The following is a 25,594-nucleotide window of genomic DNA, read 5'->3' as shown; positions in this document are numbered from 1 at the left end:
GGAAACTGAGGCAAACAGTTACGTGACTTACCCAGTTACTTAATAATTGCTTGTTGATTAGACATGCTTCATGAAAAAGTAGAAGGGTCAGGAAATAATAACTAGATTAGATCAAATGTACATAGAGCTGTGCCAGGGAAAACACAATTTGAGGGACATTGAAATATCAGTTTTCAAAACAACTAAAAGAGGGGAGGATGTCTAAATGTTAGAACATTTACTAATACTAAAAAATCAGGATTGAGAAAAATTTTAAATAGACAACAATCACAGATCCATATCTCCATGTCTAAGACATCTTTAGACCTATACAAATATTAAGAGTATCCTTAATGAAGTTATGAAAAAGGGAAGACTAGTTTTCAAGTTTTCATGAATGATATTCTATAGCAGACCAAATCCTTACAGTCTTACAATTTGCTAAAGGTTGTTGAAGAATAGAACCCATCCCACCCTCCTGTATTTGTCACTAGAGTTCCTGTGTCCATCATCTACCATGGTCATTAGTGAAAGTTTGTTAAATTTATTGTATTTGTTGGTTATACATTTTCCACCAGTTTGAATAATAGCTGAAATTAGTAAAGTTAACTAGAGCTAGAAAAGGCATATGATTCTCTTGCTTCAGAGATGTCCCTGAATTTGAAGGCTCTAAACCTACAGATATCATCCTTCTTGCATCACTGTGTCATCATGGCAAAGGGTCTTGAGTAACTCAATGAAATTATGAACTATGCCATCAGGGTTACTCAAGACAGAAATGTCATAGTGGAAAGTTCTAACAAAAGGTGATCCACTGAAAAAGGAAAAGGAAAACCATTCCAGAATCTTTGCCAATACACAGTGTGTAAGACAGAAGGGTTCACAGGATCAGAAAAAGTTGGACAAGATTGAATGATCTAGCAACAAAAGCAGTAGCAGCATGGAATAGTGGAATCAGGAAGACCTAGGTTTAAGTCTTAACCTTCAAGATTTGTTAGCTAAGTGACTCTAGGCAGGGTAATTAACTTCTCTATTCCCCAGTCTCTTCATCTGTAAAATGGTGGGGGGGGGGGGGGAAGAAAGGAAGAGAAGAGGGGAACAGAATTGATGGTTTTTAAACTTTCCTTTGTCTCCAAATCTGTGATCCCTTTTCTTTATTTTTGCTTTTTTTTTCTTCTTCAAGTCTTTCTGACTAATTCTATTTTTTATTTATCCCTTCCCTGATCCTCTCCAAAATGCCTGAGTTGAATCTATCTTTTGCTTTCATTCCACATTTCCTTCTTACTCAATCTCCTGGCAGGGCAAATTCAGTGAGATGGGACTTTGGGTTTGGATCCCTAAGGCTTTTAAAGCTGGAAACAATCTCATATGTATTATATTAACTTTTCTGAGGGAATGGGAACTTTTGTAGCCTTGAGTGTTATGATTTCTAGTTTCCTGAACTTATTTCTGGAATGGGCTAGTGACCTTAACAAGATAATTGAACACAAATTGAACATGTTCTATGACACTGAAGGCAAAGCACAACAGATAAGTAGGAGTGAAATAAATTAACATAAAATTTAAAAGATTAATTGGCCTGAAATTATAGCACATTTGGTTATTAGCATTATTATTTAGAGACACTTATTTATAATTCATTAATAAAACACTTGTTTCATTTGAGTTGAAATTCATCATTAATCAGGAAAAGAAGTGGAAAGGTTGATTTTAATGTGGTTTGAACTTTTCTCAAATTCCAAGATTCTCAAAGCAAAATGCAATGAAGCATTGAAAAACCACATTAGAAGACTGAAGAATGTGTATCTCTTTGAATTAGGCATTGAATAAGATCTAGGATCACAAAATCATAAAAAAATATGATTTGAAGTGACTTCAAATTCAATTCCTTTATTTTACAGTTGAGAAAACTGAAGTTCAGAGAAATTGTAACTTGCCTAAGGTCACATAAGCATCAATGCAGGGATCTGAAAATAAAATTTCAAATTTCAGAGAGAGTAAGGATGAAGAATATTTTACACAATTTAAATATTTGTGGTAGTTATTTGAATTATTTGCTCTGTGAATTTGGAAATTAATTTTTTATTTCTCAAGTTTCAAATTTCATTTTTAGAACATCTGCAGCTCAAATCAATCCAAGAGCATTTATTGAGTTGAATACCTACTATATAAAAGACTCCATGATGGGAAGAGAAATAGCATACTATAGAAGCCCAGGTTTGAACCATTAAAGAGCCTGAAGTAGATTAATAGCATTAGAAACTGGAAATGAACAGATGTTGACAAGACATTGTAAAGGAAAAAATCAATTGAACTTAGTGACCAATTGGAATATGGGGCAAGAAAGATGAAAGAGCCTTGAAACCTAGGTAACTGGGTTAATATCATTAAATCCTCCTAATAAGTAGAAAGATCACTGGCCCTGGGTTCAAATCTTGTCTCTGATAATTAACTTCCTCTGTGATTTTGGGTTGGAAAATTTTTTAACCTTTCCTGAACTGAAGTTTCTTTATAGTTAAAAAAAATGAAGTGATCTATGATATCCTTTTCAGCTCTAGAGCTACAAGCAAAGTCCTTCTTATTCTTCAAATCTCCCAAAATACAACATGATGACTTTCCTAGTTCACTCATCTAAAAGTGAGTTATTTCTTCTTAATACTCTAGAGTACTTTTCTGGATTTCTTTTTTTTCTTAACTTACATCATGTTTATACATATACATGGTTGAACCTTCCAAATATAAGGAAGCAAAGTACTCTGTGATCTCAAAAAGCTTACATTCTAATGAGAAAAGATAAAGAAATGGAAAGATTTAGGGTAAACTGGGTACAATATGGTTTGGAAATGACCAGGAAATGATGATGAAGAATATTTTGGATTAAAAGGATGTGAAAGGTCACCTATCAGAACCAGGCTGATGAGGACTAGGAGAAGTCAGTGTGGCCAGCAAGAAAATGGGTATTGGATGCTTTGGGGGAATATTTTCAGTAGAATTCTGAATTCAGAAGCCAGTTCCCACTGAACAGAGGGAGTAGGTGCTGAAGGAGGAGAGGTAACAGATGGAAAACAATCATTCCAAACATTTGACAGAGATATAAAGGACAGAAAGGTGGTAGTAACTAGAGAAGGCTACAGAGTCAAATAATGTCTAGGATTGTTTTTATTTTATTTTATTTTATTTTTATTGTTTTTCAGAGAAGAAGTGATATTATGCATGTGTGAAGGGAAAGGGAAAGGTGTCAATTTCATCTATTAGGTTGTGGGTTTTTTAACCTGGAATACATTAAAGGGTTTTAAGGAAAACATCTACCTTTATTTCAAAATAAGTAATCTTCTTGTACGTCTGTGTAAGCATTTAAAAACATTCTGAGAATGAGTCCATTGAATTCACAAAAATGCTAAAGGGTTTAGTACAAAAGAAGGCAAAGAACCCTATTACAGAGGTAGGGATAGAGTTTAACTACAGATTTTAACTGTCCAATGGATTTCAGGCATGATTCTTATTCATTTAATTATTGCATGGGGGTAAAAGATCAAGTATCTGGGACTTCCTGACAAGATGGTGGGGAGAAACTAGGCTCTGTTTTTAAGTTCTTCTGACTTTCCCTTGAACCAACATGAATCAAGCCTCTTTTTTTTTGCAAGGCAATGGGGTTAAGTGACTTGACCAAGGTCACATAGCTAGATAATTATTGTGTCTGAGGTCAGATTTGAACTCAGGTCCTCCTGACTCCAGGACTACCATGCCACCTAAATGCCCCATGATTCAAGCCTCTTAACAGATTTTGGAGTAACAGAACCCACAATAGAACATAGAACATCTCCCAGCAAGGTCTGTCACTGGAAGCGGAGCATGGGAGTGCCCAGGGCAGAGAATTGATACCCAGCACATCAATAGAGGGGCAAAGCAGGGGATCAATCTGAGAACCTCTAATGTGGGAATGGAAAACTCTGTGGTGTGGGTGGCATAGTGGATGGACTGGGAGCATGACTACCCAGGAAATCCATTGGACCAATGCAGTTGGTCTGATCAGGTCAATCTGTGAGCCCCTGGTGTTCCAGTGGGAGTTCCCAGCATTGCCCAGTGAAAAGAGCACAGAAACAGTCCCAGGAGTTTGCACCTTTCCCAAGGGTCCAAGCCCTTGAGAGAACTAGCCTGAGAGAACTAGCCCAGCATACAGCCTCAGGCAGAGAGGGTGGGTGATTGACATCCCCAGAATTAACAATCCAGAAAGATTCTCTAGTGTTCCTTATGAGTTGGTACGTGACCTCCTAGAGTTCTTAACATCTATGGCCCCAGACCAGAAAGTAAGACTCTAGGGTTTTCAACACTGAAGGTCTACAAGTAAGCTCTTCCCCAAACCCAAGTCCTCTGGGATAGATAACAAATCCCAAAATGAAAAAAAAGAAAGGTTCAGAGAAAAGCAGGGTCTAGTGAAGGATACTAGCTCAGAAAAGGAGGACAGATAGTATGCTATCAGTGAGGTTTCATAGGAGAATGTGAATTGTCTCTAGCCCAGAAAGACTTTCTTAGAAAATCTCAGAAACAATTTTTAAAAATCAATTGGAAAAATTAGGAAAAGATATGCAAGAGAAAATTAACAACTTGAAACAAAAAAAACTGAAGAAAATAAATCTTTTAAAATACAATTAAACAAATACAAAAAGAAAATAATTTCCCCGAAAGCACAATTGGTCAATTAGAAAAAAAGATACCAACTCCTTTAAAAATAGAATTGGCTAAATGGAAAAAGAAATGCAAAAGTTAAATGAAGAAAATACTTCTCTGAAAAATCGATTGTGAATAGTGAAAGCTAATGACTTCATGAGACACCAATAATCTGTTAAACAAAATTTTTAAAAAAGCCAAAAAAGAATAGAAGAAAATATAAAATATCTCATTATAAAACAACTAATCTGGAAAATAGATCCAGAATAGATAATTTAAGAATCATGAAACTACCTGAAAACCATAACCGAAAAAGAAAAAAAAAAGCCTGGAAAGCATTCCTTAGGAAATAGTCAAGGAAAACTGCCCTGATATCATCGAACCTGAGGACAAAATAGTCATTGAAAGAATCCATCAATACCTCTTGAAAGGAATCCCAAAATGGAAATGTCAAGGAATATTATAGCCAAACTGTGGAATTTTCAGATCAAGGAGAAAATTCTGCAAGTAGCCAGAAAGTAGCAATTCAAATATGAATTTTTCTCTCTCTTACATTTTATTTTTTTCCTTAAGGATATGATTTCTCTCTCAACACATTCAATTTTGATCAATGTATAGCATGGAAGCAATGTAAAGATTATCAGACTACCTTCTGTGGGGGATGGGGGAGGGAAACAAGATTGGGGGAAATTGTAAAATTAAAAAAAAAAAGAAATTTATCTTACCCTTCAAGTATTAGGAGGGGGGAAACTGGGGAGGGGGAAGGGAGGGAGGGAAGAAAGGGAAAAGGGAAAGGGGAAAAAGGGAGGGTAGCTGATAGAAGAGGGGGACAGACACATTGAGGGAGGGGGGAGGTATCCAGAAGCAAAACTTTGGGGAGGAAGGATAAAGTGAAAAGGGGGGGGGGGAATTACAAATGGAGAGGAGAGACCATAGAGGGTAATAAAAAGTAATTATAACTCTGAAAATGAATGGGATGAACTCTCCCATAAAACAGAGGCAAAATTACAGAGTGGATTAAAAACTAGAATACCACAATTTGCTGCTATAAGAAACACATATGAAGCAGAGAGATAAACACAGAATGAAGGTAAGAGACTGGAGCAGAGTATATTATGTTTCAGCTGAAGTGAAAAAACAGGGGGTAGCAATCCTTATCTCAGACAAAACAACTGCAAAAATAAATCTCATTAAATGGAATAAGGAAGGAAACTGTTTCTTCCTAATAGGTACCATAGACAATGAAATAATTTCAATACTAAACATATATGCACCATGCTGAATAGCATCCAGATTCTTATAGGAGAAGTTAAATAAGTTACAGGAAGACACCGACAGCAAAACTATACTGGTGGGGGACCTCAAATTCCCTCTCTCAGAATTATATAAAACCTTTTCTGTTTTGTTTTTCAGAAGGCAACAGGGTTAAGTGAGTAATTATTAAGTGTGTGTGAGACTGAATTTGAACTCAGATCCCCCTGACTACAGGGGCAGTGCTCTAGCCACTGCACCACCTAGATGCCCTGAATTAGATAAATCTAACCATAAGATGGACAAAAGGGAAGTAAAGATGGTGAATAGAATGTTAGAAAACTTAGTTATGGAGAGAGACTACTGATTGGAGATAGAAAGGAATATACTTTTTCTGTGGTACATGCTACCCACACAAAAACTGTCTATTTGGGGAGGGGGGCATAAAATCCTCAAAATCAAATGCTAAAAGGCAGAAATATTAAATACATCCTTTTCAGGTCATAATACAATAAAAATCATGTGTAGTAAAGGACCATGGAGAAATAGACCTAAAATTAATTAGAAACTAAATAACCTAATTTTAAAGACAGTAATTAAACAACAAATCATAAAAAATTAAAACTTCATCCAAGACTATAACAATAAGGAAGCAATATACCAAAACTTATGGGTTACAGCTAAAGCAGTTATTCAGGAAAATGTGTCACTAAATGCTTTACATGATTAAAATAGAGAAAGAGGAGATTAGTGAACTGGGCATGAAATTGAATACCAAAATAGAAATCCTGAAAATTAAAGGTGAAATTAATAGAATCAAAAATAAGAAATCTAGTCAACTAATAAATAAAAGTAAGAGTTGGTTTTATAAAAAAAATTAGATAAACCTTTGATTAATTTGATTTAAAAAAGAAAAAAGAAAATATATCCCTAGTATCAAAAAAGGAAAAAAGTGAATTCACCAACAAAGAGGAGAAATTAAAGTAATAATTCAGAGCTATATTTTGCCCAACTGTATGTCAATAAATTTCACAATCTAAATGAAATGGAAGAACTTCCCAGGTTAAAATAAGAGGAAATTAAATAACCCCATCTCAGAAAAGGAAATTGAACAAACCATCAATGAATCCCCTAAGAAAAATCTCCAGGGCCAGAGGGAGTCACATGTGAATTTTACTAACCATCTAAGGAACAAATGGTCCAATTCTGTATAAACTATTTAAAAAAAAATAGGTGAAGAAAGAGTTCTGTCAAATTTCTTCTATGATACCACTATGGTGCTGATACCTAAACCAGGAAGGGTCAAAACAGAGAAAGAAAATTATAGACAAATTTCCCTAATGAATATTCATGCAAAATATTAAATAAAATATTAGCAAAGCAAGTTATCATTGGGATAATATACTCTAATCAAGCAGGATTCATGCCAGGATTGCAGGATCAGCATAATTAACCATATCAATAACAAATCTGACAAATCATATAATTATTCCAATAGATGCTGAAAAAGCTTTTGACAAAATACAGCACTCATTCCTATTAAAAATATTAGAGAGCATAGGAATAAATGCAGTGTTCCTTAAAATAAGAAGTATTTATCTAAAATCATCAACAAGCGTGTAATATGGATAAACTAAAGCATTCCCAATAAGATCAGGGATGAAACAAGTATGCCCTTTATCACTACTATTGTTTAATATTATATTTGAAATGCTAGCTTTAGCAATGAGAAGAAAAAGAAATTGAAGAAATCAGTTGATAATGAATAAACAAAACTCACACTCTTTGCAGATGATATGAAGGTATACCTAGAGAACCCTAGAAAATCATCTAAAAAACTACTTGAAATAATTAGCAACTTTAGCAAAGTTGCAGGATATAAAATAAATCCACATAAATCCTCAGCATTTCTATTTATTACTACCAAAACACAACAACAAGGGATAGAAAGAAATTCCATTTAAAGTAACTGCAGACAACATAAAATACTTGGAAGATTACCTGCCAAGGCAGATTCAGAAACTATAAAACAATTTTCACACATATAAAATCACATCTAAATAACTAGGCAAATATAATTTTCTCATCAGTAGACCCAACAACCAGTATAATAAAAACAACAATTATACCTAAATTAAATTACTTATTCAGTGTCATACCAATCAATCATCCAAAATTTTACTTTAGTGAACAAGAAAAAATGTAACTAATTCATATAGTGGAACAAAATATAAAGAATATCAAGGAATTAATGAAAAATGCAAAAGAATGTGATCTAGTCATACCAGATTTAAAATTATTTTATAAAGCATCAGTCATCAAAACTATTTGATACTGGCTAAGAAATAGAGTGGTGGACCAGTGGAATAGATTAGGTGCAAAAGAAATAGTAGCAAATGACTCTAGTAATCTACTGTTTGATAAACCCCCAAATTCCAGTGTCTAAGATTAAAAACTCACTTTTTGATTAAAAACTGCTGGGAAAACTAAAAGGTAGTGTGGCAGAAACTAGGCATAAACCACCATCTCACACCTGGGGATAAAGTCAAAATGAATGCAGGATTTAGACATAAAAGATGAAATTATAAACCAATTAGGGGAACAAGGAATAGTTTACCTGTCTTATTTACATAAAGGGGAGCAGCTTATTACCAAAGAGATAGAGAATATTATAGAAGATAAAATGGATAATTTTGATTACATTAAATTGAAAAAGTTTTCCACAAATAAAACCAAGATTAAAAGGAATGCAGTAAACTGGGAAACAATTTTTACTACTAGTGTTTCTGACAAAGGATTTATTTCTAAAATATATAGAGATGAGTCAAATTTATAAGAATATAATCCCCTAATGATAAATGGTCAAAGGACATGAACAATAATTTCTCAGATGAAGAAATTAAAACTATCTATAGTCATATAAAAATGCTCTAAATCTTTATTGATGAAAGAAATGCAGATTAAAACAACTCTGAGGTACCACCTCATATCTATCAGATTGGCCAAAATTACTAAAAAAGAAAATGATCAATATTGGAGGAGATGAGAGAAAACTGGGACACTAATGTATTGTTGGAGTTGTGAACTGATCCAACCTTTCTGGAGAGCAACATGGAATTATGCCCAAAGGGAAATAAAACTATGCATACCCTTTGATCCAGCAATACCATTATTGCATCTTGAAGAGATCATGAAAAAAGGTAAAAATTCACATGTACAAAAATATTTATAGCAACTCTTTTTGTAGTAGCAAAGAATTGGAAATTGAGGGGATGCCCATCAATTGGGGAATGGATGAACAAATTGTGGTATATGTATGTTATGGAACACTATTGTTCTATAAGAAATCATGAGGGATGGGATTTCAGAAAAGCCTAGAAAGACTTACATGAACTGGCGCTGGCTGAAGTAAGCAGAACCTGTAGAAAGTTAAACACACTAACAGCAACATGGGGTGATGATCAACTATGATGAACTTGTTCATTTCAGCAGTACAAAAATCAAAGATAATACTAAAAGACTTCTAATAGAAAATATCATCCATATCCAGAAAAGGCACTGTGGAGTTTAAATGCAGACCAAAGTTTATTTCAATTTTTTAAAAAGTTGTCATATGAATTATGTAATTTTTTTCTCTAAGTTTTTCTTCTGTTTGGATGTGATTCTTCTTTCACAATATGATTAATATGGATATATGTTTAGCTTGGTTATAGATGTAGAGCCTCTATTACATTGCTTTCTCTCAGGGGAGCGGAAAGGGAAAAAATATAAAAAAGATTGTGGAAAACTACTGTCACATGTAGTAGGAAAAATAAATAAAAATATGAGAAGAAAAAAAGACCAAGAATCCTTTGTAGATACAAAAGATTTGCTTGATATCTAAGAAACATAAAACAGGGACTCTCAGTAAATTCTTCACTCTTATGAAATGCAAACAATTTTTTTAATCCTTCACATGATTAATTTCTACTTCCTTCTAGTTTCCTTGGAATGTCAAAATTAATTGGGTGTCTCTTTGAGATTTCGATTTTGAGCTTTCTAATGACATTCATTTGATTTTATATGCCAAATGGATGAGAGGAAAATAGGATAGTAAGTAGCTGCTCAGAGCTTTGAAGGATCATAATCTCATTCCTTTAATAGGCAGGAGAATGTCAATCTAAGACTGAAATCTAAGTTTAAATTTTTTTTATTATTACAGTTACAAATAACACAGGAATGATAGATAAGTGCCTCACTCTCATACATATCAAATATGTCATTAAGTCAGAAAACTATAAATTGATGAAGGGTTAGGTGACTGTCATTTCAGAGCCAAGCTCTGTTCATTCCTATTACCCAAGTGTACCAACCCTACATGTTCACTTAAAGGGCCATAAGTAGCAATCTTAATGATGGGCAAGGAAGAAAATATGTTTGCACCTGAAGATTTCAAGGAAGATCATTCTTTCAGTCATAAAATTCTGCACATAGCTTTAGTAAGATAATTTGAATAGTAGAGTCAAAGAAAACATTCCAGAAATCCTAGTTGTAAAAGATATTTGATAAGAAAAAATCTTGTATAAGGTATATCTGCTACATAAGACTTACTGCATTTTAGCATTTTACAAAAATCTAGAGGGCTTATAGTTATCCTGCATTTGAAGCAGCATCAAATCATCAATGAATTTGTCAATCTACAACCATTTCTTGAGAATTAACCATGTACTTATGCTAAGCACATAGTATAATCACCACAACTATTACAAAAACCTTGAAAGGCTGTTATTCGCCAGGATTCCCCAAAAGGAAATCATAGACTAAACATGGATAATTTTTTCAATTTTAAAGATGACATAGAGTAAGCTGCCATATTAGAAACACAAGTTTGGTATATTAAAAGGAGCACTGGCATGAGATTCTGAGAACTTAGATGCAAATCTCAACTTTACTACTCATTAGTGTTATGACCTTAGCAAATATTTGTGTTTCTGAGACTTGTTTTTCCACTTATATATAATAAGTTGTTAAGGTACATGGTGTTGAGTACCCCTTCCAGCTCTGATAGTCTATGGTTCCCATAATTCCAAGAATCAAGATCCTAAAAATCATTCAAGTCTAATAAGATGAAATTTAGGATCAGATATACACCTTTAGGAAGTCCAGGGAGATTATTGTATTGATCAAAAAACTGCAAAATTCAAAAGTTTTTATTTAGGTAGATATGCACAATTTTGTTGTTTTTCAGTTGTTTCAAATGTCTGATTTATGACCCCATTTGGAGTTTTCTTGGCAAAGATACCAGAATGCCTTGCTATTTCCTTCTCTAGCTTATTTTTACAGGTGAGGAAAGGTGAGGTAAACAGGATTAAGTAGTTTGCCTAGGGTAACAGACAAGATTTGAATTCAGGAAAATGAATCTCCAGTGCTCCATCCACTGGACCACCTAGCTAACCCCAATCATTTCAGTCACTTCAGTTGCCTTCTATTCTACATGATCCCATTTGGGATTATCTTGTGTGGTTCACCATTTCCTTCTCCAGCTCATTTTACAGATGTGGAAACTGAGACAAACAGGATTAAGCAACTCACATAGCTAGTAAATATCTGAAGTAAGATTTCAACTCAGATCTTGACTCAGAGCCTGGTGTTCTATCAACTATGTCATCTAGCTTCTTCCTACACACAATATACATACATACATACATATATATATATATATATATATATATATATATATATGCTATACACATAGAGGCATAAATGTGAACCTCAAATGTTTAGATTCTTTGCCTGCTGATGAAAGAGAATCTTGAGAAGCTTTATTAAAAGTCTGCTTTTTAGGAAATGCTCTAAAAAATAAAACAGGAAGACATAGTTAGATGGTTCTTTACCAAACAGCAGAATGTTTTAATGGAACACAAGTTTAGTATGAGTGAACATTGTGACATGGTGACTGAAGAAACCAAGGCTATTGGAGACTACATTAACAGAAACATGGTGTCCAGAATCTGGGAGGTATTTTCTCTATTAAGGTTAAATCACATCTGGATCATTGTCTTCAGATCAGGGCTGCTAAACTGTATTAAGGCTGTTGAGTCTAGAAAGTATTAAAAGTAAGAAGATCAAGAGAATGCAGGGGCTGTGAATCATGTAAAGCTCTTGATGAAACTGGAAACTTTTAGTTTAGAGAAGAAAATTAGGAAGCATTTAATTGCTTTCTTGAAACATTTGAAGGATTATCACGTGTAAAAGAGATTAGAGTTATTTTAACTCTGGGTAAAAAAAACTTGAATATGGGTATATGTTGATTCAATACCTCACTGAATGAGGAATTCCTGCCATCCTAGGTAGGTCTTTTCTATCTCCTCCTGAAAGCTGAACTCAAGAGGTGTACCAAAGATGCTAGAGGCCTTCATTACTTTCAGGCCACATCATGAGTGGACATTTATTTATTTATTTGTATTTATTTATTTTTTTATTCTCATTTTGTACAAATTTTTTTTACATTAATAAAATATTCTTGTTTACAAGTAAACAAAATACGCCTCCCCAATGAATATAGACTTGCTTGGGTGAAAAAAGTAAAGGGGAGAGAAAAAAATTAAAATTAAAAAAAGAATAATGGTAATAATTGTAGGTATGGCCAGGTGGCTCAATGGACAAAGCACCAGCCCTGGAGCCACGAGCACCCGAGTCCATATCCAGCCTCGTAAACCCAATAATCACCCAGCCATGTGACATGCAAGCTACCCGATCCCCACTGCCCTGCAAAAACCAAAAGGAAGGAAAAAAAAAGACCCAAAATAAAATAAAATAGTAATAATAGTAGGGGTGGCTGGGTGGCAGACAGAGCATTGGCCCTTGAGTCAGGAGCAGCTGGGTCTGAATCCGGCCCCAGACACCCAAAGATCACCCTGCTATGTGGCCCCAGGCAGGCCACCCAGCCCCACTTGCCCTGCACCCTCTCCCAAATACTAATAACAAAAAATGTGCTTCAGTCTTTGTTCCAACACCAACAACTCGGTCATGGGTGGATCACATTCTTTATGATAAGCCCATCACAAAAGTTACTTCCATATTTTTCCAATGTTGCCATTGCTGATCGCAACTCCCTCCTTTCTTATTTCTCTACTACCATGTACTATATTTTCTCTCTCCTTTCACTATGACTCTGCTGTAGGGTCGCTGAGTGGTGCAGCAGACAGATCCCTGGTCCTGGGACCAAGAGGCCCTGAGCCCCCATACCACCCCTTAGGCCCAGAATCCACCTGGCCCTATGGTCCTGGGCAGGCCATCCAATCCCAGTCCCTTGCAAGAAGTAAAAAAGAAAATGTGTTATATCTGACCACTCTCCCCCATGGTCCATCCTCTGCTCCTTTATTCACATCCCTACCCCTTCCCCCTGCTCCCCCCTCCTTCTTACTCCAGATGTCCATACCCCATTGAATATATTTGCTGTTTCCTCTCCAGCCATCTCTGATGAGAGCAAAGGTTCCCTCATTCCCCCTTGCCTCCCCCCTTCCATATCATTGCAATAGCTCATTGTAATAAAAAAAAATATTATTATGTGAAATGTCTTGGACTATTCCCCCTCTCCTTTTTCTTTCTCCCATTCCATTTCCCTTTTTTTCCTATTGACTCCATTTTTACACCATAGTTTATCTTCAAATTCAGCTTTCTCCTGTGCTTCAACTATAAAAGCTCCCTCTACCTGCTCTATTAACTGAGATGGTTCATATGAATATTATCAGTATCATTTTTCTATACATGCACTTCATCCTCATTAAGTCCCTCATATTTCCCCCCCCCCCCTCCAATCTCCATGCTTCACCTGAGTCCTGTATCTGAAGATCAAACTTTCTGTTCAGCTCTGGCCATTCCAAAAGGAACCTTTGAAATTCCCCTGGTTCATTGAAAGTCCATCTTTTTCCCTGGAAGAGGACATTCAGCCTTGCTGGATAGTTCATTCTTGGTTGCATTCTAAGCTCTTTTACCTTCTGGTATATTGTATTCCAAGCACTATGAGCTTCCAATGTAGTTGCTGCTAAGTCCTGTGTGATCCTGACTACAGCTCCACGATATTTGAACTGTGTCCTTCTGGCTGCTTGTAATATTTTCTCTTTGACTTTGGAGTTCTGGAACTTGGCTATAATATGCCTAGGGGTTGGTTTTTTGGGATCTCTTTCTCAGGGGGATTGGTGTATTCTCTCCATTTCTATTTTGCCCTCTGCTTCTAGAATATCAGGGCAATTTTCCTGTAGTAATTCTTTGAAAATGATGTCAAGGCTCTTTTCCTGATCATGACTTTCAGGTATTCCAATAATTTTCAAATTATCTTTCCTAAGTCTGTTTTCCATATCAGTTGTTTTTTCAATGAGATATTTCACATTTTCTTCTAATTTTTCATTTTTTTGGTTTTGAAGTATTGATTCCTGATTTCTGGTAAATTCATCAATCTCCCTGAATTCTATTCTTTGTCTGAAGGATTTGTTCTCCTCAGAGAGTTTTCTTATCTCTTTTTCCATCTGGCCAATTTTGCTTTTTAATGCATTCTTCTCCTCAATAACTTTTTGAACTGTTTTATCCATTTGACCTAAACTGTTTTTTAGCATACTATTTTCTTCAGCATTTTTTTTTGGATTTCCTTGACTAAGCTGCTGACTTCATTTTCATGTTTTTCCTGCATCTCTCTCCTTTCTTTTCCCAGTTTTTCTTCCAACTCCCTCATTTGATTTTCAAAGTCTTTTTTGAGCTCTGTCATAGCCTGAGCCCAATTTCTGTTTTTCTTGGAGTCTTTAGATGCAGGAGCTTGTGCTTCCTCATCTTCAGACTGAGTATTTTGATCCTTCTTGGGCTCATTTGCAAAATATTTCTCAATGGTCTTCCTCTTGTTTCTTTGCTTGCTCATTTTCCCAGCCTAAGCCTGTTTTGGGGGTGCTTCCTGAGCTTTTGGGACACTCCCACAAGGGTCTCAGTGTGTGAGGCTCTGTCCTCCCTCCTGGTCTGTGAATGACCATAAGCGCCCCCCTCTGCCACGGGGCAGAGGTGGGGGGGCCCTGTTGTTCTATGGGGCGGCCTAGACTGGGATCAGGATCTGAATGTGGTCAGAGCCCCAGAGTTCTGTTCCAGGGGCAGAGGACAGAGCTCGGCAGTCTCTCTCTCTCTTCACTCCCCTCCCTCAGCTCAGTGGGCTCATGCCCTGGGGGCTCCTGCTTAGGGTCTCTGCCTGTTTCTGTTTCCCGGTCTGGGCTGCCTAAAGACCAAGTTGCTGGCTGTGTGCCCTGAGGGCTGGGCTCCACATGCTCGCTCTGGCAGAGGTCCCCCACTGTTCCCCCACTTTGTGCCTGGTGCTCCCCGGGGTGCAGCTCAAGAGACTCCCCGGCACAGCGGCTTCCAGTGTCCTGGGGCTGCCTCCGGGAGGCTGAAGTTCTTTCGCTCTGACAGGCCACCCCTCTGGCAGGCCGCCCTTCCGACCCAGGAGCAGAGCCTTTCTGCTCTTTTCCAGGTTACCTTGAGTAGAAGAACTGCCTCAATGGGTCCCTTTGTGGGTTCTGTCTCTCGAAAGTTTAGTTAGAGTCCTTAGTTTATGAGTTTTTATCAGAGAGCTCCTAAGACTCGAACCCTTCATGTCACCATCTTGGCTCTGCCCTCATGAGTGGACATTTTAATATCCTGACTGTATGATCATCAGCATGATCATTTTATCTTCTTTGCCATATAGTTCCTTAATGACATCCTTTACTTCTGTCCCTTTTTGAAATTCTTTATGAGTCATATTTTGTAGTCTAATTACACCATTTTCACTCTTGCTTTCTGTATGATGTTAGTTTGATTTTTATTTGTTTGTTTGGAGAAGGAAGAGTTGGCAACCCAGGTTTTGCTCCCATAAATTAATACCAGTAAAAAATATTTGCACTGCAAAAAAAATGACTTTTTGCTATTATGGGAAGTCTGGGGTCAGTAAAAGTGCTTTGCAATATCCTGAAAACAATCCAGCTCACTCCTTTTCAACTCTGGGCCCATCTCATTGTTCATCTGGACTGACTATGCTAAGATATGCACACTATTGGATAAGCTCTTTGGGATGTCAATTCATATGGTTATTAAAACTTAGACTCTAGTCATTATTTTTTCCATTTGGTCTTTCCTGTCTGGATATATAGACCAGACTCTTGAGTGATTATAGATCTCTCCCAGAAGGATCTTCAATGTTTGTGGGTTTAAGACAGTCAACATAATATCACATGGAAACATGAGCATCTGGAGAATCTCACCATCCATGAGGAATCCCTCATCAACTTGGATTCTGCATTGATTATCCTCTACCCTAAAAGTTTAAAAAGCATCTTTCTCCATGTTTTTTATGCCTTGCCTGATATTTTTTATGAAAAGATCCCTGATGAGACAGCTAGGTGGTGCAGAGGATAGAGCACCTGACCTGGAGTCAGGAGAACCTGAATTCAAATCAGACCTCAGACTCCTGATACTTATTAGCTGTGTGACCTTGGACAAATCACTTAACCCCATTGCCCTACCTCTCCCCAAAACAAAAAACAAAAGATGCTGACCAAAATTATTGTCGTTGTTACATCTTCCAAAGAATCCTTGATCTTAATGCATAAATGGGAGATACCTTGTTGTAAAAGAGTCCAGTAAGAGAGAGCTTTATTCTGTTGAATGCTTTTTAAAAAAAATTTGAATTTTAAAAGTGTGGTGAGATCTTAACATTTTTTATAGCCCATCATTAAATTATGAGTTAGTAAAGCTGTAGTCCTCTGATAAATGTCACATGTGAAAATCTGCTTACCTCCTGATAATATTATTATTGAGAATACCCTCAATTTGTATATAGATGGCTTCATAAAAATTTTGTATATGTAGAAAAATATGCCTCTGCACCTGTCATTACTGCAGTTCTCTCAGTCACCTTTCTGGAGATATTAACAAATTTTGAGAGTTTTTTTCCATACTGTTGGTATCATTCAGTCCTGATAGGTCTCCTAATGCCCTCACAATCATTACCTCCAGTACTGATCTCCTCTCTATAGTTCTTTGATCCAGTCTAGGTAATTTTCCCCATCTTTCTTCTCTTTAAAGACAGCTAAGTGGGATAGTGAATAGAAAGTACCGAGCTTGGACTAAGGAATACCTGAGTTCATATCTGGTTTGTGTGACCTGAATGACCCTAGACAAATCACTTAACCTCTGTGTGCCTCAGTTTCTCCAACCATAAAATAGAGATAATAATACCTACTCCACAAAATTATTTGAGGATTGAATGAGATAGTATTTGTATACTGCTTGGTCCACAGTAAGCACTTAATAAAATGCTTATTCCTTTTCCTTTCTTTAGTGCCATCTCTCTTTACAATGTACTCAGAAACTGTAATATTTGGGTAAAAATGTGGTGATTCTACCCCCCCCCCTTGATAGGCAAAACTGTTGAAACATTTTGCAACATTTTGGTATATTTTCATTATAAAGAAACTTGTTCTATCAATAAGAGCCATCTGAGACATAACTAACCCTCTTGGAAGGTATTGATTTTCCTTCACTGTTGGTTATCCAACAGAAACTAGATCTTTTTTCCAGGATGCTGGTGAGATAAATTTAGAGTTGGATATGAATGGGGTCATTATATATAGAGCCTCAGAAATCATCTACTTCAACCTATTTTAAAGATAAACATATCTGGCAAGGTGACTTGCCTAGGATTCCCCAGGAGTGGAATATTTGAACCCAGATCTTTGTTATTTACTAGTCAGTTAAGACTCAGATAGATAGCCTGCCATCTAACTGCAAGGCTCTGCATTTCCACTTATGGTAGAGAAGTCACATTTCTGATTCTTTAGCACACTGGATTCATTTTATACCTGGAGTTACTCCTACTTATCCCAACTCCTATAGAGAACATTTTATATTAAAGATACTTGAGGGGCAGCTAGGTGGCGAAGTGGATAGAGCACAGGCCCTGGAGTCAGGAGGACCTGAATTCAAATGTGACCTCAGACACTTAATAATTACCTAGCTGTGTGGCCTTGGGCAAGCCACTTAACCCCATTGGCCTTGCAAAAACCTAAAAAAAAAAAAACAACACTTGAACTAAATGTGAAAACAATGGCAAAACTATTATGCATGTGGAAAGGACAAATAAAACATTTTAATAGCAATATTCATTTGCCTATATTCACACAGGTAGCAGCAGGTGATAACTAAATGTATTCAGATGAATAAATGATCTCATTGATACAATCATTGTTTCTAGCCAAGTTGATAATATTCCATCTGTGCCTTTTCATCCTATTTAAAACTTGTCCATATCCTGCCCTGGTTTACTATAGGAACTCCATTTAATATGTTGGGAACTACTCACTTTCTCCTGACATAAAAGAGGAATATAAGTGAAACATCTGAGCTATCCATGCATTATCCCTTGCTCCCTTGTTTTCATCTCATGATTAACATCATAAATATATGAATCTTTTCTCAATTTCTTCTTCTTAATTCATTATTCATAATGCATTGCAGCCACATCATACCTATTGTGCATCTCTCCATTGACCTCAATACTGTGAAGACTTGCAGCCACATATTAACAGCATTGAGTATTATTTGTTGTAAAAGATAGACTGAACAGTTACAAAACAACTAAAGAAGAATGTTGCAAGATTATAAAGAATTAGCTTGGCCCCAAATAAGATGGGAGAAGATGCTTCCATACCTAACCCACATTTTTGCAGAAATGGCAGACTGCATGGCTGTGGAACATAAGTGTGAATATGTGAATGATTTATGGAAGTATATGTTGTGGTATAGATACATAGAGTATCAGCTTTCTTTCATGCATCGATAGGTTTTTGTCAAATTTTTTTCTATGTCTTTCCCTTAGAGTAAACAAATATTGTTATATGGAATAGGTTTGGGGAAGAAAGAGAAAATATGGGAGTTAGGGAAATTTACAGGATATAAAAACAAAAAATATTTAAAATAAAAAAGATGGGTCCTAGATTCTAGGAAAAGTTTATAGACATAAAGGAATTTTATAGGTGCTTAAAGACAACCCAGACAGATATTGTCATATTTTATAACCCTGAGTTCAACTTGTCATTTGCAGTGTCTGTCCAAGAAACAGGTTAACATAACCTGATAGATGAGTTTTATGGGTTGTCCCCTCATAATCTGGATAATAAACAATCTTCTTCAGCTGGGTTTTTCCTCTGTGGATGGTTGGACCAAATTATTTTGAGTGATTACAGATCTCTTCTTGTAGAATCTATAATGTTCCAGTATTTGATGAAACTATCTGTCATGTATTTCTACAAACAGTAGCATCTGGAGGACTTTGATCATCCATAGGAAATCCCTCTACAACTTGAATTCTGGTCTGGATATCGTCTATATCTGAGAAGAACATCTTGGACAAATATAAATTCCATGTTTTATGCCTGTCCTGATATTCAGAATAAGAGAGTCTTCCAACAAAGTTATCTGCTTTGATATCTTTCAAGAAATGTTGAATAGTTTTGATGTGTAAATTGGAGACACATTGTTGGAAGACAGCCTTTAAAGCCGTGTTTAAGTGTTCTACCAAATCAAATGCTATTTTAAATATAATTGACAGACAATATTTTTTGAATTGGCAGATGTTTACTTTCAAAAATGGTTATTTTCAGACACAAACAGAATTATATATAATCTACAAGTATATATCATATCTTTGAAGAAAATCTATTGCCTCACACTTGCTTGGTTTAGTTATGTCAATGGAAAGGGGAAGGGAAAGAAATGTATCTTTTTCTCTCTATATAATATGTATATATATTGCCCGCAATAGCTCTGGTGTGGATCTGGACATGAATTTTCAAGAGTCAGGTCAGGTAGACAAACATATCCAAACACGAAAGGTTGGGAGGTGAAAATCTACCAACTTTATTTTTGGAAACTCAGACTTTTTATAGCAAAAACTTATCTCAGGAATAACCAGTTAAAGAAGACCCAGTTTTACAATTTCCTGGGTAAATTTACAATATTTGTTCTTAGAAATCTGCATACTTCTCTATCAAAGAAACCTTTTACAACCACCTCTGGAGCCACAGATTATCCTAGGTCAGGGTTTACTGGTGAGCCAACGGATCCATACAATAAGCAATAATCCATACATACCTTTGATGAAGAAGATCACCGTCACCAAGGATATGTGAATAGCACTCTCTGGGGGTTGCCCTCTACATATATACTTGTATATACATATATTATATATATATATATATATATATATATATATATATATATATAATATATATATATATATATATAGAGAGAGAGAGACATATTCATATATATATATACATACAACTGTACATCTATATATATATATATTTGTGTGGGTAGCTACTATGTATTGGACATTGTGCTGAGTTTTTACAAATATTTGTTCATTTGGTTCACCCCAAAAATCATGTGAGGTAGGTGTGTTATCCTCATTTTAAAGTTGAGAAAATTGAGACAGGTTAAGTGATTTTTCCAGGTTCGTATAACTGGTCAGTATCTTCCATTTTATGTTCTATTAACTGTGCCACCTAGCTGCCTTATATGGCCAAGTATAAGGAACAAAAGGGAAAAGAGAATGCATATTTTTTTAACCTTTTGGAAAGAAGTTTCTGTTTTGAGAAAAAAAAACCCAAATATTTAGAGGAACAGCATGATATATTTTCATCTCGGCATGAAGAATAAAACTCCCCAGTGTTGTCAGGGGGTGCTCAAAGTCTTGCCTTTTCCTTGCCAGAGTACTGGTGATCTGGAGGGTATCCTTCCCTTCCTTAATTAGTTTCTCTTTCTGTTTCCTATCATTTTCTGCTTTCGCAAACCTTCACTGAAATCATTATTTTCCTGTTTGCATTTTCTCTTGACTTGGTCATTTTCATGGACACAATCCATTTCAAATTCCCCAAATTCCTTTTCAAAAACATGGATTTGGGCTGATATGTAGTAAGGCTGCTCAGCACTCATAATTTCCATCCATTTGTCAATACTGAGGCCCAGCTGGCCTTGAATATCAACCAACCATGTCCTTTCCTCTGCACAAGTCATTTTTTACCCAGTGGATTTTTCATAGTCTTTATGGCTGTAAAGTCCAAAAAAGCACAATATTCATTTGGATAGATTGCTTCATTTTGCATTAGACAATCTTAGTTCAAATCCAAACTGCTACTATTATCTGTATGACTTCGAACAATCACTTAATCCTCTCTGGGTTCAATTCCTCTTATATAGAAAGGGAGTTAGTTCTTTTGACATCTAAATATATGTGACCCTATGATCCCATATTTCCTACATCTTTCAGTCAGTGGTATGATGGTAAAGATATATTCTGTTATGGAATATTACTTATGAAAGTTTACCTTATTCTCTACTAATAATTTGATTGTCTAGGCCTTTGATATTGATGTCCTTATGATTCCCATAAAAATTTTATAAAGTTAGGAAAGTAGACATATAAGTCAGTAGTTGCTGATGTCGTCTCCATCATACATATCTATTTCTACTTGGTCTGATACAGCTACCTTTCTCATTTTGTTTTCTTTGGAACAATTTCTTAAAGTAATTTTTAAGCACATTTAAACATGGAATATGAGTCTAAATGGGGAGGTGCTATTATCCTTGATTATTAAGTTTTCTTTTTTTTTAGGGTTTTTTTTGGCAAGGCAAATGGGGTTAAGTGACTTGCCCAAGGCCACACAGCTAGGTAATTAAGTGTCTGAGGCCAGATGATTATTAAGTTTTCTATACAAGCGTCCTCCATTTTTAGGAATAAATGTCCTTAAAACATGTGTCATACCAAGTTTGTTTAAAAGTGATTTTATACTCTATGATTTCTGTGATACTGCACATAATTTCCATCATGGTTCCCTGCAAAAATTTTTAAAATGAGTTTTCATTATAAAATCCTATTGTCTTTGGATGCTATATCTCCCTACCTAGTAAATAATCAGGAAGTTTGCTGACCAAGTTATAGCAATTGATTTTTGACAATTAAATTTTTGTATGAAATTATTATTTCTGTCTATATCCTTTCTTTCATTCAAATCTTATTTTTATCATCAAAAGTTTATTTAAACTGGTCAGGATGTAATTGTTTCAAATACATATATTATGTTTTCATTTCATTCTTTTATTTTTGTACTATTTTTTTGTGTTTGCTCCAATGAGATAGTGGCCATTCAGACATATGATTCTTTAATGAATCTAATGTCAGTAATGAGTTATTGCCGGTTTGTTAAAATATAACTCTTTTTCATAAAAAAAATTATTGCTAAGTTCATAATTTTTATTCTTTTCTCAGAAAATGTGTTCATGAGTCATTTACCTCTTTCATTCATTATTCCTGGTCAATATTTTTAATATATTTATTGTTATTGCCATCTAATTCTACCAAGTATTTTAGCTTATGACAATTTAGAAAGTCTCATTAAAATTTTCATAGAATCTCTCTTTCTCCTACCCTTGAAAAATGTTGGTACATTAATTACAATTATTTTGGGGGTAATCTTTTTATAAATATTATCATGAGGGGGGCGGCTAGGTTGCACAGTGGATAAAGCACTGGCCCTGGAGTCAGGAGTACCTGTGTTCAAATCCAGTCTTAGACACTTAATAATTACCTAGCTGTGTGGCCTTGAGCAAACCACTTAACCCCATTGCCTTGAAAAAAATCTAAAAAAAAATATTATCATGAACACTGCAATATGAAATGATCAAAAGCCCCATGAAATGAAACTGTCCTTAAATGCATCATAAAACTAACTCTCTGAACTCTTTTATTTGCTTCAACAGTGTAAACCTGTGAGCCATTCAGCAGTGAATTCCTTTTGTATTTTAATACCTTTAAAGTCAGAATTTCAGCACTGATATGATTCAGATCTCTCAATAGTCTCCCCATTATTGAATTATTGGACAAGAATCTTACATTTGAAGTACCAATAGTTAAGTTTATATTTATGGGCAGTCTAAAAGTCATACCACCCTGCCCCTGAATTGTCCCCTTTCTATTACTCTGCCACTATGACTGTGAAGTGAGATGGCCTCATACAGGACCAGAGAATTTTCATAAATTGTCATGACCAAAAAATTCATATCCAAGTAGTAAACTTACTATTGTGGAGCTTCTCTGACCTTGGAAGGTCTTTGGGAAACAGATAGTTGTTAGGACCATATTTGGCTTGAAACCCTTCCCACACAAAGGAGCTTGTGTTTTGCAGGCATAACTGGAGAACCCAGGGTCATTCGATGACATAAAGTGGTATCAAAGTAGGATTTTAACAGAGAAGGAATTCATTTTTTTGTGTCATGAACCATTTTGGCAGTTGGTTGAAACCTATGGAACTCTTTTCAGAACAACAGTTTTAAATGCATAAAATGAAACACATAGGATTGTAAAGGAAAACAATTATATTGAAATGCAATTATCAATTTTCTTCAATAAAACAAGTCCACAGGCCCTGGGTTAAAAAATTTTTATATAGAGTATAAGAAGCAAGAAATTAATATTCATTTTTATCTTTAGCTTATGAATGTCAAATTTGTATATTTGACTTTGAAACAGCATTGATTAAAATGTTTTATATGGGCATGTGATATACCCTTCAATTAAAACTTTATTCCATCTGGGATGGTTTTTTTTAAAAATCCACATAACATTGAATTTAAATGTCAAAAAAAAAGTTTCCATATATCCAGCAAAACACAAAAGAAAATTGTATGCAAAAACAATGAAACTACATTTCATACTACATATTAAAGTATGTATTAAGTTCTACCCTTTCAAAATTGCCTTACTTTTCTGGGCTTCCTTCTGAACCTTCTGTGGATTTTTTTTTTCACATTTCAGTGGTTCGCTTTTTGGTTGTTTTTTTTTCCCTTTAAACTTTAGTCTAGATAAACATCCTCCTTCTAGTTACCTCCCAACTAAAAATTTAAGACAAAGCGAAAAAAAGTCCTTGGAACAAATGAATATAATCAAACAAAAGTAATTCACTGAGTGACTATGTATAAAAATGTTTCATTTTGCGCCTTAATAAGTTCATTACTTCTCTTTGGAGATGAGTAAGATGTTTCATCATAATTCCTCTGGAAACATGGTTAGTCATCACACTGATCATTTATCTTAAATCTTTCCAAGTTGATTTTCTTTATAATGTTGCTATCTTATTAATTATTCTCCTGGTTCTGGATCATACTACCCAGGATTCTCTGCAATCATCTTTTTTTTTTTATCATTTCATATGAGGTGATAATATTCTATTTCATTCATATACTTCAATTTGTTCAATTGAATGAGCACCTGGTTTGTTTCTAGCATTTTGCTTTTACTTTCTTTGTAAACACCTCTTCATGATCAGGAAATTTCTGTTACTTAACACTATTTCTTTACAGGTATTATCTAGGATAGTTTTAACAAGCTTTTGTACTACATGGCAGGAGAATGGACAATGCTTGAATCTACAAATATATCAACAACTCTACCATTAAAAATATGAGGGGGTTGGAGAGATATGCAAGAAGTCCAGGTTCAAATAATCATTTTATATTCTGGAAGCTTGACATCATTAAAAGCACTACACCATTTACCCAAGGCAATTTGGCCCCTATTCATCCTCTCAATTCATTTACTAGGCAATTCCTAGTATATTCACAGTGGCTTCCCAAGATAAAAGTACTGAAATGATTTTTTCCTTCATCATCATCTTTTCCCTCCTCCTCCTCCTCCCCCTCTCCTCCTCCCCCTTCTTCTCCTGCTGCTGATACTAAAATCATCTCTTCTGTACTCAATATTTTAATATTTGTGAAATATTAAAACAAAGGTAGTGAGAGATTGTGGTCATAATCTGGAAGAAGAGAAAGGATTGCTTACTTTACCTTGATGAGAATGAGGGGAAGAAGAATTACATATACAATCTTGTATTTGTTTTAATGTCATTATTTCCTTCTACCCTACTACTTTTGAGTCATTGTGGAACTTTCTTGATAACAAAGTAAAATTTTATTTAATAAGACTTGAACAAATGCTATTTTTTCAGAATCAAAATTATGACCAAATGGGAAAAAATGCTGCTGCTATTTCTCAACAAATTTAAGCCTCCACAGTTTTACATATTAGGAATTCATCTGCAAACAGATTTTGATTCCAAGCCTTGCCTTCATTCCCAGCCAATTGCATTATCATAGAAATCCATCCCAGTTCTTGCCAAGAACTTTTTTATTTTTTCCTCTTCCTCTACTAGTACACTCCAGAGAGGATACAGTTTGAGATGAATATTATTACAGTGTCATGAAATTTATGAGAGCCACTATATACCTTATATGCATATGGTAGCAAATATTCTCTAATATTTTGATGCAGAATCTTTTACTATGAGAATCAGTCCAAGAACCCCAAGGTTTTCTTATTACTAAATTTAAGTACATACATGATCTGAGTTCTCCTCCCCCCAATTTCTTTTCTTTTCTTTTTTGGTTTTTATGCAAGGCAATGGGGGGACAAGTGACTTACCCAAGGTCACACAGCTAAGTAATCAAGTATCTGAGGTTGGATTTGAACTCAGGGTCCTCCTGACTCCAGGGCTTGGCTTTATCCACTGTAGCACCTTCTTTCTTGGCAGTTCAAACAAAAGAGACACATAAATTCAGTAACAGTCATATAATTAAAATGTGAGAT

Source organism: Macrotis lagotis, chromosome 8, assembly GCF_037893015.1.
Source record: "Macrotis lagotis isolate mMagLag1 chromosome 8, bilby.v1.9.chrom.fasta, whole genome shotgun sequence".
Taxonomy (NCBI): domain Eukaryota; kingdom Metazoa; phylum Chordata; class Mammalia; order Peramelemorphia; family Peramelidae; genus Macrotis; species Macrotis lagotis.
The sequence above is the reverse complement of the archived record's forward strand: the minus strand, read 5'-3'. Positions refer to the sequence as shown.